At 35.5% G+C, this 13370-nt stretch overlaps 1 protein-coding gene across 19 annotated transcripts in view; it reads right to left on the bottom strand.

Moving 5' to 3' along the window:
- DGKB (diacylglycerol kinase beta) overlaps window positions 1-13370 on the bottom strand; it is a 909303-nt gene that overhangs the window by 843258 nt on the left and 52675 nt on the right. For 2 of the 19 annotated variants that reach the window (XM_079932548.1, XM_079932550.1), the window contains exon 2: window positions 3304-3498. The exons of the other annotated variants lie outside the window; for them this stretch is intronic. The gene's annotated coding sequence lies outside the window, so the exon portion shown is untranslated. The remainder of the gene's footprint in view (window positions 1-3303; window positions 3499-13370) is intronic. 19 annotated transcript variants of the gene reach the window in all.

The following is a 13370-nucleotide window of genomic DNA, read 5'->3' as shown; positions in this document are numbered from 1 at the left end:
AAGTTCTAAAAAGCACAAGAAAATTACATACATTAAATCATTTACTCCACATCAAACCTTATGCCATAGATACTATGACTTAGAAAGTTTTAAAATAAAAGGAGAGAAAAAGCTACATGAGAAAATCATGAAAAATAAATATGGTGAATTATAATTTTCAAGCAAAGTAGCATTCAGAGCAAAAAGCAATAAATGTGGAAAGAAGTCACACTCTAATATAAGCAAGTGTGTACATTACAAAGGCATAAGGATTAAAAACGTGCCAACAGTGGAGCAATAACATTATACATCTAGTGAAAATGAGCCCAAATTCAGTCTATGTACCTCTAACCAGTAATAATCAAGTATCAACAAACCAAAATGAAAAATCACATTCTACACAAATAACACCCTCACTATAGTTTGATGACAGAGAATGCAGAGGCTTTAAAATAACTTGAGTAAAGAAAAATAATAATTCACCACATAGCAGCATATGATCTCTCACACTATCATGTCACTTCCTCCCTGTCAAGAGGCTTATGGGAACGAAAGCAAAGGATGAAAAACCACAGCAAAGAGAAGAAGGAGCCTAAGCTATTGGTGTTATACTTGCTTTTTAAAAGGAATTTAAAATTTTTGCTCATTGCTATTGCTTTGGAGTGATTTATAGAGCAATGAGACAATCTGGTTTTTGAAGGTTTGGTAGAATTCCTTTGTGAAACCATTTGGGCCTGGTACTTCTGTGATAGTTCCTTAATAATTTTCTTGATTAGGAAATTGCCCTATTGAAGCTACTGGGGTTAATTCTGTTAAGCTGTATTTCCCTAAGAAATTATCCATTTCATTGAGGTTTTCAAATTTGTTTGCATAGAGGTCTGCAAAGTAGTCTCTTTAAATTTCTTATGTTTCAATGGCTATCCTTGGTATTTCTTAGTTTGAATATTTATGCCTTCTTCTGTTTTCTCTTCATCAATTTAGCTAATGGTGGGTTTGTTTTATACCATATATCCATCATGAATGAAAAATTTATTGTATTTGCCTTATGGTCACTGTGTGCTTCTTTAATCTAGAAATTCATTTTCTACCAGGAAATCTATGAATATGCTTCATTGCTAACGTGGTTCAAAGGAGGAAAAAAATCATGAATTAAAGAAATGTCAAATTCTATAATATAAATCACTGTCCAGTCCTGATTATAAAACAAATAAAACTCTTATTAAAATATCAGTAGAAGAATACTACTTAACACAATTTATAATCAGATGATAAAAATCATGCTAAATGGTAAAAAAGAGACATTTCTATTAACTGAAAAAGTACTGTAATAACTACTGCTAGGAGTACTTTTATTTAACTGAAAAGTGTTAGCTAATATAGATTAGAGGAAAAAAATAGGAGCTAAAATATTTAATCAATGGGAGCACTATTAAAGTCTCACAAAGTAAATCAGTGATTCTAAAACTTTTTTGTGCATCAGTCTCCTTTGGGAATCTGATAATTATTATTCTTTCCTGGGGAAAAAATGCCATATAATCTTCAAAGTTACAAAATTTTGTATGAAATATATTTTATCCCTTTGAAATTCAGTTATTATTTATATATAATACAGAAACAGTATTACAAAGACATATTTCTCCTACAATTTTTTTATCAAAAAGTTGATTACCACATCAGAAAAAAGGAAATTAATACAAGTTGTACAATAAAGCAAAAGAAAATTTAATTATAGTCAAAAGTGATTTTCAAAATAAATATGCTAAAATGAAGTTTAAATAAGTATTTGAAAATGTGGAAGAGTTTGAAAAATGACAATGCACATGTAATTGTCTCTATTTAACCAGTTTTATTTTTATTTTAATGGTCATATGTGCTGAAAATTCAGACTCACAAATGTATACGGGAACAAAAAATATCAAGGATTTCTTTGACAAAGATGTCTAAACTGAGGAATGTCAGAATTCTCAAATATTCTTCAAGGTGAATTTATGCTATAATTGCCTTTGGACTTATGCCAATAATACCTATCTGGGTTTGAAAAGTGCTATTTATTTCTGCAAAGAAACAATTGAGAAACCACCTTCAAGTGTGAGGTAATCTGAGCAGGTAACCCTCAAAAGAGTTTTACAATGTTTCCAGGTGACTGAACATTTTAACTTTCAGAGACAATAAAAACCACTGTCATTCTAGATCCCTACATTTCTAACATATTTAAAAGAGATGTAGAATATTTTAAGAAAATATCAATACCATGCCCACAATTAATTTGAAATCTCATTAAGTTAATGTTTTTTCTAAACATATGTAAAGAAAAAATTGACTCAATAAAGAGAAAATATCAATAAATCAATAACTGCAGAAAATGTTGAAAGAATTAAAAAATTACATCCAAATAAAGCTCTGGGATTATATAACTCACCAGTGAGTTCTTCCAAGCTTTAAAAGAACAGCTAATTGCACATTATATAATTCATACACGCATTTTAAAGTTTTTTAGGTTAACAGTGTATCTAAAACCTAATTTGGGTGATGGGAATTTATTATACGTATGTATAAAGAAATTAAAAACTGAAATAGCTGAACAATCAAATCTCACAAAATATGAACTGGTAGACTACTCAGCATAAAACTGACCAATATATCTTACCTTATCCTTGACAGACATTTATTATTACTATCTAATCTAGCATTTCTTATTTACACCGACCACTTTTTTTTTTTTTTTTTTTTTGTGGTACGCGGGCCTCTCACTGTTGTGGCCTTTCCCGTTGCGGAGCATAGGCTCCGGACGCGCAGGCTCAGCGGCCATTCCTCACGGGCCCAGCCGCTCCGCGGCATGTGGGATCTTCCCGGACCGGGGCACGAACCCGTGTCCCCTGCATCGGCAGGCGGACTCCCAACCACTGAGCCACCAGGGAAGCCCTACACCGACCACTTTTTGATTTTTAATCTACTTTTGTCTTAATGACTTCTTTTCTCTTTGTAAGCTCTGAATTCAAATGTCTCATGGTGAGAAGAGATAAAAAAATGTGAAACTATTTGGGGTAACTCAACATCCATTACTGATCACCTAGGTTGAGTACATTTTTTTCATATAGGCTCCATATACACAAAGCATGGATTCAAGCAATCAATTACATATATGTTTAAAAAAGATTGTATAGGAACAGTAAGATAAATATATATGTTAAAATCTTACTTAAATTCCAAGCAACTGAAATCAAACACCATGATTAACGTAGATTTAGCCTATCAATTAAATAATAATGTTATATAATCACTATATTATATCCCAGGTGACTAGGAAAAAATGATCATGATTACCTTAATAGATGTCTGTCTCTAGGGAATTCAATTAAACTGTACTTAAGGGCTTCCCTGGTGGCACAGTGGTTGAGAGTCTGCCTGTCGATGCAGGGGGGACGGGTTCGTGCCCCAGTCCAGGAAGATCCCACATGCTGCGGAGCGGCTGGGCCCATGAGCCATGGCCGCTGAGCCTGCGTGTCTGGAGCCTGTGCTCTGCAATGGGAGAGGCCACAGCAGTGAGAGGCCCACGTACCGCAAACAAACAAACAAACAAACAAAAACCTGTACTTAAAATTATTTAGAAAATAAAAAAGAAATCCCCTTAAACTACAAGCTAATATGATACTAGAATTATTCACATTAAAATTAGAATGTTGCTGTCAATGTTATTTTGAAGTCCTTCATTTGGTACATCTGGCCAAAAAAATGTTTTTTTAAAAGAGTGTTGTACCAATGAAAAGAACGAATCTATATTTTTGTTCTGTTTTGTTTATGCAAATGTTGTTTGAGTTATTTTGCCTAGTATATCCAAAGCAATGATTTGGAAAATTATAAAAATTAAAATTAATGATTTCAGTAAAGTGGATGTGGATCAAGATCAGGGCTGGGAAATGATTACCTACAAACCAAATCAGCCTACTGACGGTATTTGTTAACTTTATTGGAACATAGCCACGCCCATTCCTTCAGGTGTTTTCTATCGCTGCTTTTGCAGGCAGAGTTAGAGTAGTTGTACCAGAGACTCTACAGCCTGCCAAAGCCTAAGATATTAATATCTAGCCCTTTACAGAAACATTTGCTGACCCCTGACAAAGAGAAAATATTTGATCATCAAAAATTTTAACCAGCAATTAATAGTTCCAGAAAGAAATAACAAAGAAAGATACAGGGAGGAAAATTTCTCAGACTTGAAACCTATGGGTATTCAGACTGTAAGGGCTCTCTGATTACTCCACATAACACAGGAAGAAAAACACCACAGCAAGTCAGGCAAGATCATAGTGACACTTTAGACCTACATTCAAATCTCCTTTCCAGAGAAGGAAAAAGATTACACACAGAATTTGCAGGACATTTCTAAAGATAAACGTAGAAAACTAAAAGCCAATGAAATAATTCCAGCCTATGACTCTATATATTTAATGTAAAGTCAAGTCATGATTAGACATATAAGGTCTTTAAATGCTTTACTTCTGATCTCTTAGAGAATATACTCCACCAAAATTAGGAAGTAAGCACCAAAAAGGAAGACATGAGATCCAACAGGGAAGTCAGAGGCAGAAAATTCCCAGGATGACGAAAAAAAAGTAATGTTTCAAAGCCATACGTGCGGTAGGCTTTGTGGAAAACTAGGTCAGATGGGAGCAGGGGGACAGAGAGGTCCCAGAGGGACACAGCAAGGGAAAAACAATAAAACTCACAGATGTATATGAAGTATTGGGCCATACTGAAAATAATTTTACAGTTCTTTGTAAGCATCTGGGTGCTGACTTAGTGATAAGTATATAGAATAAAGCAACTGAAGTGAATGAAGTAATTCCAAGATAAAGAAAAACTCATAAAAGAAATGAAGCGTTAAACTGACCATTGTGATGCTTACATTTAGATGTAACAAATCTTGTCAGACTGCTCTTACTTTTCACACTCTATAGGGACTCTGAGAATAATGTGTTTTGTTATGTACTGCAAATTTGTTGATGGTATACTTTCTTGAACAGAAATTAATTTTGCTGTAATAAAATGTATCAATTAAGAAAAATGAAGTGTTAGTATCTTTAGTATGTCATTTAAGTGTGAGAGTTCTGACAATGGCTCAACTGCAATATCTGCAAAACCATAAAAATGTAAACACTGAAATCTGACTTAACCAGGAAGTTGGATATTAGTATTTTAGGAATATGGCTACAGAAGTAGAGTCCCAAAGGCAAGATGAACTCTACAAGCTAAATCCTCCTCTATAATGTAAGTCAATAAGTAATGGCTAACAGTGAAAAATAAAGACAGAGCTCTATAAACTACATTAGTTAGAAACGTGGAGACAGTTTTTAAAAGAGGAAGATGGAGGCATAAAGGAAGTAGTAACTGGGAAAGGAAAAAAAAAGGGGCAGTTTTATTACCAGCTGTGTATTACTATTAGAGATTTAAAAACAAAAGATCCTTCTTGACCCACCTCCTAGAGAAATGGAAATAAAAACAAAAATAAACAAATGGGACCTAATGAAACTTAAAAGCTTTTGCACAGCAAAGGAAACCATAAAACAAGACCAAAAGACAACCCTCAGAATGGGAGAAAATATTTGCAAATGAAGCAACTGACAAAGGATTAATCTCCAAAATTTATAAGCAGCTCATGCAGCTCAATAACAAAAAAAACAAACAACCCAATCCAAAAATGGGCAGAAGACCTAAATAGACTTTTCTCCAAAGAAGATATACAGACTGCCAACAAACACATGAAAGAATGCTCAAAATCATTAATCATTAGAGAAATGCAAATCAAAACTACAATGAGATATCATCTCACACCAGTCAGAATGGCCATCATCAAAAAATCTAGAAACAATAAATGCTGGAGAGGGTGTGGAGAAAAGGGAACCTTCTTGCACTGCTGGTGGGAATGTGAATTGGTACAGCCACTAAGGAGAACAGTATGGAGGTTCCTTAAAAAACTACAAATAGAACTACCGTATGACCCAGCAATCCCACTACTGGGCATATACCCTGAGAAAACCATAATGCAAAAAGAGCCATGTACCAAAATGTTCATTGCAGCTCTATTTACAATAGCCCAGAGATGGAAACAACCTAAGCGTCCATCATCGGATGAATGGATGAAGAAGATGTGGCACATATATACAATGGAATATTACTCAGCCATAAAAAGAAACGAAATTGAGCTATTTGTAATGAGGTGGATAGACCTAGAGTCTGTCATACAGACTGAAGTAAGTCAGAAAGGGAAAGACAAATACGGTATGCTAACACATATATATGGAATTTAAGAAAAAAAAATGTCATGAAGAACCTAGGGGTAAGACAGGAATAAAGACACAGACCTACTAGAGAATGGACTTGAGGATATGGGGAGGGGGAAGGGTAAGCTGTGACAAAGCGAGAGAGCGGCATGGACATATATACACTAACAAACATAAGGTAGATAGCTAGTGGGAAGCAGTTTCACTTTGTAATAAAGCAGAAACTAACACACCATTGTAAAGCAATTATACTCTAATAAAGATTAAAAAAAAAGAGGATTTGTCAATTATGATTCAATAAAGATGGAGAAAAAGTAATGTAAAATAAAATAAAACCAAAACCTATTATTGCTTAAGAATGCAAGTTCTATATTTAAAAGGCCTATGTATAACCTGAACTTGGCCACTTACTAACTGCAACTCTGGGTAACTAAATAAATCTGTCGATTTTTTTCCTTCTTAATATAGGTATAGTAATAACAGTAACTACATGTGAGACATAATAGAGAGTAAATGAACTAATACAAGACATTTATTTTAAAAACATATTTTACTTTGCTAAAATAGCAATTACAGTTTTTAAGTAATAAACATAAATGACAAAGCAATATCTTTACAATAGATTTACAAACGAATAATCTGTATTAGTAATGTCTAAGACCTATACAAAGTGTCACCAAACTGAAAGAGAAAAATTTTGAAAAATCTTGAATATGAAATCAGTCTATTTAAAATTATTATTAATTCTAATAATAAAAGCTATGTTTTCACGCTGCTGAATCAAGCTATTTTATTTGGAGACAACTGCATACAACGTCTTTATGAAGAAGGTGAATAGAACAATTTTCATAAAATTTTATAGATATTTAGAAGACCACTGGTTCTTACATATTCTTTCTTAGGGAGACAATGTTAAACTAATATATAAATGAAAGAGAACTAGGGCACCTACCAGGCACCAGTGGGGGACCACAGACACCTAAGGGGACGGGAGGAACCACCAGCAACTGGGTAGGATGTCGGGCATGGGGGGGAGTGAAGGAGGAGGAGAAGTGGAGGTGGAACGGGACTGGCGCCCCTGAGGGGCGGCTGGGGGAGGAGAAGGGATCCAACACCTGAAGGGGGAAATTGGGAACCACTGGGAGGGCACAGGATCAAAAGGGAGCGTGGCCAGGTTTCCCCTGCCCACTTGGGCCCCCACGAGCCTGCTGAGATACTGGGCCTGATCCTCTGCCCACTGAGTACCCCTCCAGCTGCGCAGGTCTTGAGGGAGTGGGAGGGAGAGAAGGGGGAGCAAAAGTACAGGCTGGACCTCCTGTGGTGGCAGCTCTGAGTCCAAACTGCTGGACTAAAAGAGAACCTCAGACCCCAAGGTATATCAATCGGAGAGAGGAGTCCCGGAGGTCCTCAACTCAGCACCAAGACCCAGCTCCATCCACTGCCTGCAAACTCCAGTGCTGGATGTCTCAGGCCAAACCACCAGTAAGACAAGAATACAGCACTACCCATCAAAAAAAAAAAAAAAGAAAGGACAAAAAAAATGTTACAGTTGAAGGAGCAAGGTAAAAACCTATAAGACCAAATAAATGAAGACAAAATAGGCAAACTACCTGAAAAAGAATTCAGAGTAATGATAGTAAAGATGACTCAAAATCTCGGAAACAAAATGGAGAAACTACAGGAAACATTTAATGAGGATCTACAAGAACTAAAGAACAAACAAACAGTGATGAACAACACAATTACTGAAATTAAAAATACTCCAGAAGGAATCAATAACACAATAACTGAGTCAGAAGAATGAATACATGAGCTGGAAGATAAAATGGTGGAAATAACTGCCAAGGATCAGAATAAAGAAAAAATAATGAAAAGAATTGAGGACAGTCTCAGAGACCTCTGGGACAACATTAAACCTTTGGAATATAGGGTCCCAGAAGAAGAAAAGAAAAATCAAGGGTCAGAGAAAATATTTGAAGAGGTTACAGTCGAAAACTTCCATAATATGGGAAAGAAAATAGTCAATCAAGTCCAGAAAGTGCAGAGAGTCCCATACAGGATAAAACCAGGAGAAACACGCCAAGATACATATTTTTTTTTTTTTACTTTTCATTTTTAAAAAAAAATTTTAACATCTTTATTGGAGTATAATTGCTTTACAATGGTGTGTTAGTTTCTGCTTTATAACAAAGTGAATCAGTTATACATATACATATGTTCCCATATCGCTTTCCTCTTGCGTCTAAGATACATATTAATCAAACTTTCAAAAATTAAATACAAAGAAAAAATATTAAAAGCAGCAAGGGAAAAGCAACAAATAACATACAGGGGAATCCCCATAAGGTTAACAGGTGATCTTTCAGCAGAAACTCTGCAAGCCAGAAGGGAGTGGCAGGACATATGTAAAGTGATGAAAGGGAAAAACCTACAACCAAGATTACTCTTCCCAGCAAGGATCTCATTCAGATTTGACGGAGAAATTAAAACCTTTACAGACAAACAAAAGTCAAGAGAATTCAGCGCCACCAAACCAGGTTTACAACAAACGCTAAAGGAACTTCTCTAGGCAGGAAACACAAGAGGAGGAAAAGACCTACAAAAACAAACACAAAACAATTAAGAAAATGGTAATAGGAACATACATATCAATAATTACCTTAAATGTAAATGGATTAAATGCACCAACCAAAAGACAAAGACTGGCTGAATGGATACAAAAACAAGACCTGTACATATGATGTCTACAAGAGACCCACTTCAGACTTAGGGACACATATAGACTGAAACTGAAGGGATGGAAAAAGATATTCCATGCAAATGGAAATCAAAAGAAAGCTGGAGTAGCAATTCTCATACCAGACAAAATAGACTTTAAAATAAGGACTATTACAAGAGACAAAGAAGAACACTACATAATGATCAGTCCAAAAAGAAGATATAAAAATTATAAATATTTATGCACCCAACACAGGGGCACCTCAATACATAAGGCAAATACTAGCAGCCATAAAAGGGGTAATCGACAGTAACAAAATTACAGTAGGGAAGTTTAACACCCCACCTTTCACCAATGGACAGATCATCTAAAATGAAATAAATAAGGAAACACAAGCTTTAAATGACACATTAAACAAGGTGGACTTAATTGATACTTATAAACAATAACATAAACAACATCCAAAACCAACAGAATACACTTTCATCTCAAGTGCTCAAGGAACATTCTCCAGGATGGATGATCTCTTGGGTCACAAATCAAGCCTTAGTAAATTTAAGAAAATTGAAATTGTATCAAGTACCTTTTCCAATCACAATGCTATGAGACTAGAAACAGTTACAAGAAAAAATCTGTAAAAAATACAAACACATGGAGCCTAAACAATACGCTACTAAATAACCAAGAGATCACTGAAAAAATCAAAGAGGAAATCAAAAAATACCTACAAACAAATCACACTGACCACACGACGAACCAAAACCTATGGGATGCAGCAAAAGCAGTTCTAAGAGGGAACTTTATAGCAATACAATCCTACCTCAAGAAACAAGAAACATCTCAAATGAACAACATAACCTTACACCAATTAGAGAAAGAAAAACAAAAAAACCCCAAAGTTAGTAAAAGGAAAGAAGTCATAACGATCAGATCAGAAATAAATGAAGAGGAAATGAAGGAAACGATAGCAAAGATCAATAAAAGTAAAAGCTCGTTCTTCAAGAAGATAAACAACATTGATAAACCATTAGCCAGGCTCATCAAGAAAAAGGGGAGAAGACTCCTATCAACAGAATTAGAAATGACAAACGAGAAGTAACAACTGACACTGCAGAAATACAAAGGATCATAAGAGATTACAACAAGCAACTAGATGCCAATAATATGGACAACCTGGAAGAAATGGACAAATTCTTAGAAGAGCACAACCTTCCAAGACTGAACCAGGAAGAAAGAGAAAATATAAAGAGACCAATCACAAGCACTGAAATGGAAACTGTGATTAAAAATCTTCCAACACACAAAAGCCCAGGACCAGATGGCTTCACAGGCAAATTCTATTGAACATTTAGAGAAGAGCTAACACCTATCCTTCTCAAACTCTTCCAAAATATACCAGAGGGAGGAACACTCCCAACTCATTCTATGAGGCCACCATCAACCTGATACCAAAACCAGACAAAGATGTCACAAAAAAGAAAACTGCAGGCCAATATCACTGATGAACATAGATGCAAAAATCCTCAACAACATCCTGGCAAACAGAATCCAACAGCACATTAAAAGGGTCATACACTATGATCAAGTGGGGTTTATCCCAGGAATGCAAGGATTCTTCAATATATGCAAATCAATCAATGTGATACACCATATTAACAAACTGAAGGATAAAAATCATATGACAATCTCAATAGATGCAGAAAAAGCTTTTGACAAAATACAACACCCATTTGTGATTAAAAAAAAAAAACAAACCTCCAGAAAGTAGGCACAGAGGGAACTTACCTCAATATAATAAAGGCCATATATGACAAACCCACAGTCAACATCATTCTCAATAGTGAAAAACTGAAACCATTTCCTCTAAGATCAGGAAGAAGACAAGGTTACCCACTCTCACCACTATTATTCAACATAGTTTTGGAAGTTTTAGCCACAGCAATCAGAGACGAAAAAGAAATAAAAGGAATCCAAATTGGAAAAGAATAAATAAAACTGTCACTGTTTGCAAATGATGTGATACTATATGTAGAGAGTCCTAAAGATGCTACCAGAAAACTACTAGAGCTAATCAATGAATTTGGTAAAGTAGCAGGATACAAAATTAATGCACAGAAATCTCTAGCATTCCTATACAGTAATGATGAAAAATCTGAAAGTGGATTAAGAAAACACTCCCATTTACCACTGCAACAAAAAGAATAAAATATCTAGGAATAAACCTACCTAAGGAGTCAAAGACCTGTATGCAGAAAACTATAAGACACTGATGAAAGAAATTAAAGATGATACAAACAGATGGAGAGATATACCATTGTCTTGGATTGGAAGAATCAACTTTGTGAAAATGACTATACTACCCAACGCAATCTACAGATTCAATGCAATCCCTATTTTTCAAAGAAATAGAACACAGGCATTTTTCAAAGAACTAGAACAAAAAATTCATAATTTGTATAGAAACACAAAACACCCTGAATAGACAAAACAATCCTGAGAAAGAAAAACAGAGCTGGAGGAATCCCGGACTTCAGACTATACTACAAAGCTACAGTAATCAAGACAGTATGGTACTGGCACAAAAACAGAAATATAGATCAATGGAACAAGACAGTAAGCCCAGAGATAAACCCACACACAAATGGTCACCTAATCTATGACAAAGGAGTAAAGAACATACAATGGAGAAAAAACAGCCTCTTCAATAAGTGGTGCTGGGAAAACTGGACAGCTACCTGTAAAAGAATGAAATTAGAACACTCCTTAACACCATACACAAAAATCAACTCCAAATGGATTAAAGACCTAACTGTAAGGTCAGACACTATAAAACTCTTAGAGGAAAGCACAGGCAGAACACTCTATGAAATAAATCACAGCAAGATCCTTTTGGACCCACCTCCTAGAGAAATGAAGATAAAAACAAAAATAAACAAATGGGACCTAATGAAACTTAAAAGCTTTTGTACAGCAAAGGAAACCATAAAAAAGACAAAAAGACAACCCTCAGAATGGGAGACAATATTTGCAAATGAAGCAACTGACAAAGGATTAATCTCCAAAATATACAAGCAGCTCAATTTCCAAAAAAAAAAAAAAAAACACAAACAACCCAATGCAAAAATGGGCAGAAGACCTAAACAGACATTTCTCTAAAGAAGATCTACAGATTGTCAGGAAACACATGACAGGGTGCTCAACATCACTAATCATTAGAGAAATACAAATCAAAACTACAATAAGGCATCCCCTCACACCGCTCAGAATGGCCATTATCAAAAAATCTACAAACAATAAATGCTGGGGAGGGTGTGGAGAAAAGGGAATCCTCTTGCACTGCTGGTTGGAATGTAAATTGATACAGCCACTACGGAGGTTCCTTAAAAAACCAGAAATAGAACTACCATACAACACAGCAACCCCACTACTGGGCATATACCCTGAGAAAACCATAATTCAAAGAGTCACGTACCACAATGTTCATTTCAGCTCTATTTACAATAGCCAGGACATGGAAGTAACCTAAGTGTCCATCAACAGATGAATGGATAAAGAAGATGTGGCACATATATACAATGGAATATTACTCAGCCATAAAAAGAAATGAAATTGAGTTACTCGTAGTGAGGTAGATGGACTTAGAGACTGTCATACAGAGTGAATTAAGTCAGAAAGAGAAAAACAAATGCCATATGCTAACACATATATATGGAATTCAAAAAAATAAAAATGGTTCTGAAGAACCTAGCAGCAGGACAGGAATAAAGACACAGACGTAGAGAATGGACTTGAGGACACAGGGAGGGGGATGGGTAAGCTGGGACGAAGTGAGAGAGTAGCATTGACATATATACACTACCAAATGTAAAATAGATAGCTAGTGGGAAGCAGCTGCATGGTACAGGGAGATCAGCTCAGTGCTCTGCTACCACTTAGAGGGATAGGATAAGCAGGGTGGGAGGGAGACGCAAGAGGGAGGGGATATAGGGATATTCATATGCATATAACTGATTCACTTTGTTATAAAGCAGAAACTAACACAACACTATAATGCAAATATACTACAATAAAGCTGCTAAAAAAAAAAAAGAGATACTCTATGAAGATCAGCATTTTGGGTAACTTTAGAAACGTTCCTAAGAACCTAGTTTTTTCAATTCAGCCTCTTAATTAGACTTCATACTTTCTTTGTTATATCTTTATATTGACCATTGTATATTAACAGCCCTTTTGAAACAATAAGATATCCTTCCCATTGTACCATTAATATTTATTTAAAATTATTGGTTATAAAAAACACTACTAGGGCTTCCCTGGTGGCGCAGTGGTTGGGAGTCCGCCTGCCGATGCAGGGGACGCGGGTTCGTGCCCCGGTCCGGGAGGATCCCGCG

Source organism: Stenella coeruleoalba (genome assembly GCF_951394435.1).
Source record: "Stenella coeruleoalba genome assembly, chromosome: 9".
Taxonomy (NCBI): domain Eukaryota; kingdom Metazoa; phylum Chordata; class Mammalia; order Artiodactyla; family Delphinidae; genus Stenella; species Stenella coeruleoalba.
Note: the sequence above shows the minus strand (reverse complement) of the source record. Positions and strands in the feature narration are given on the sequence as shown.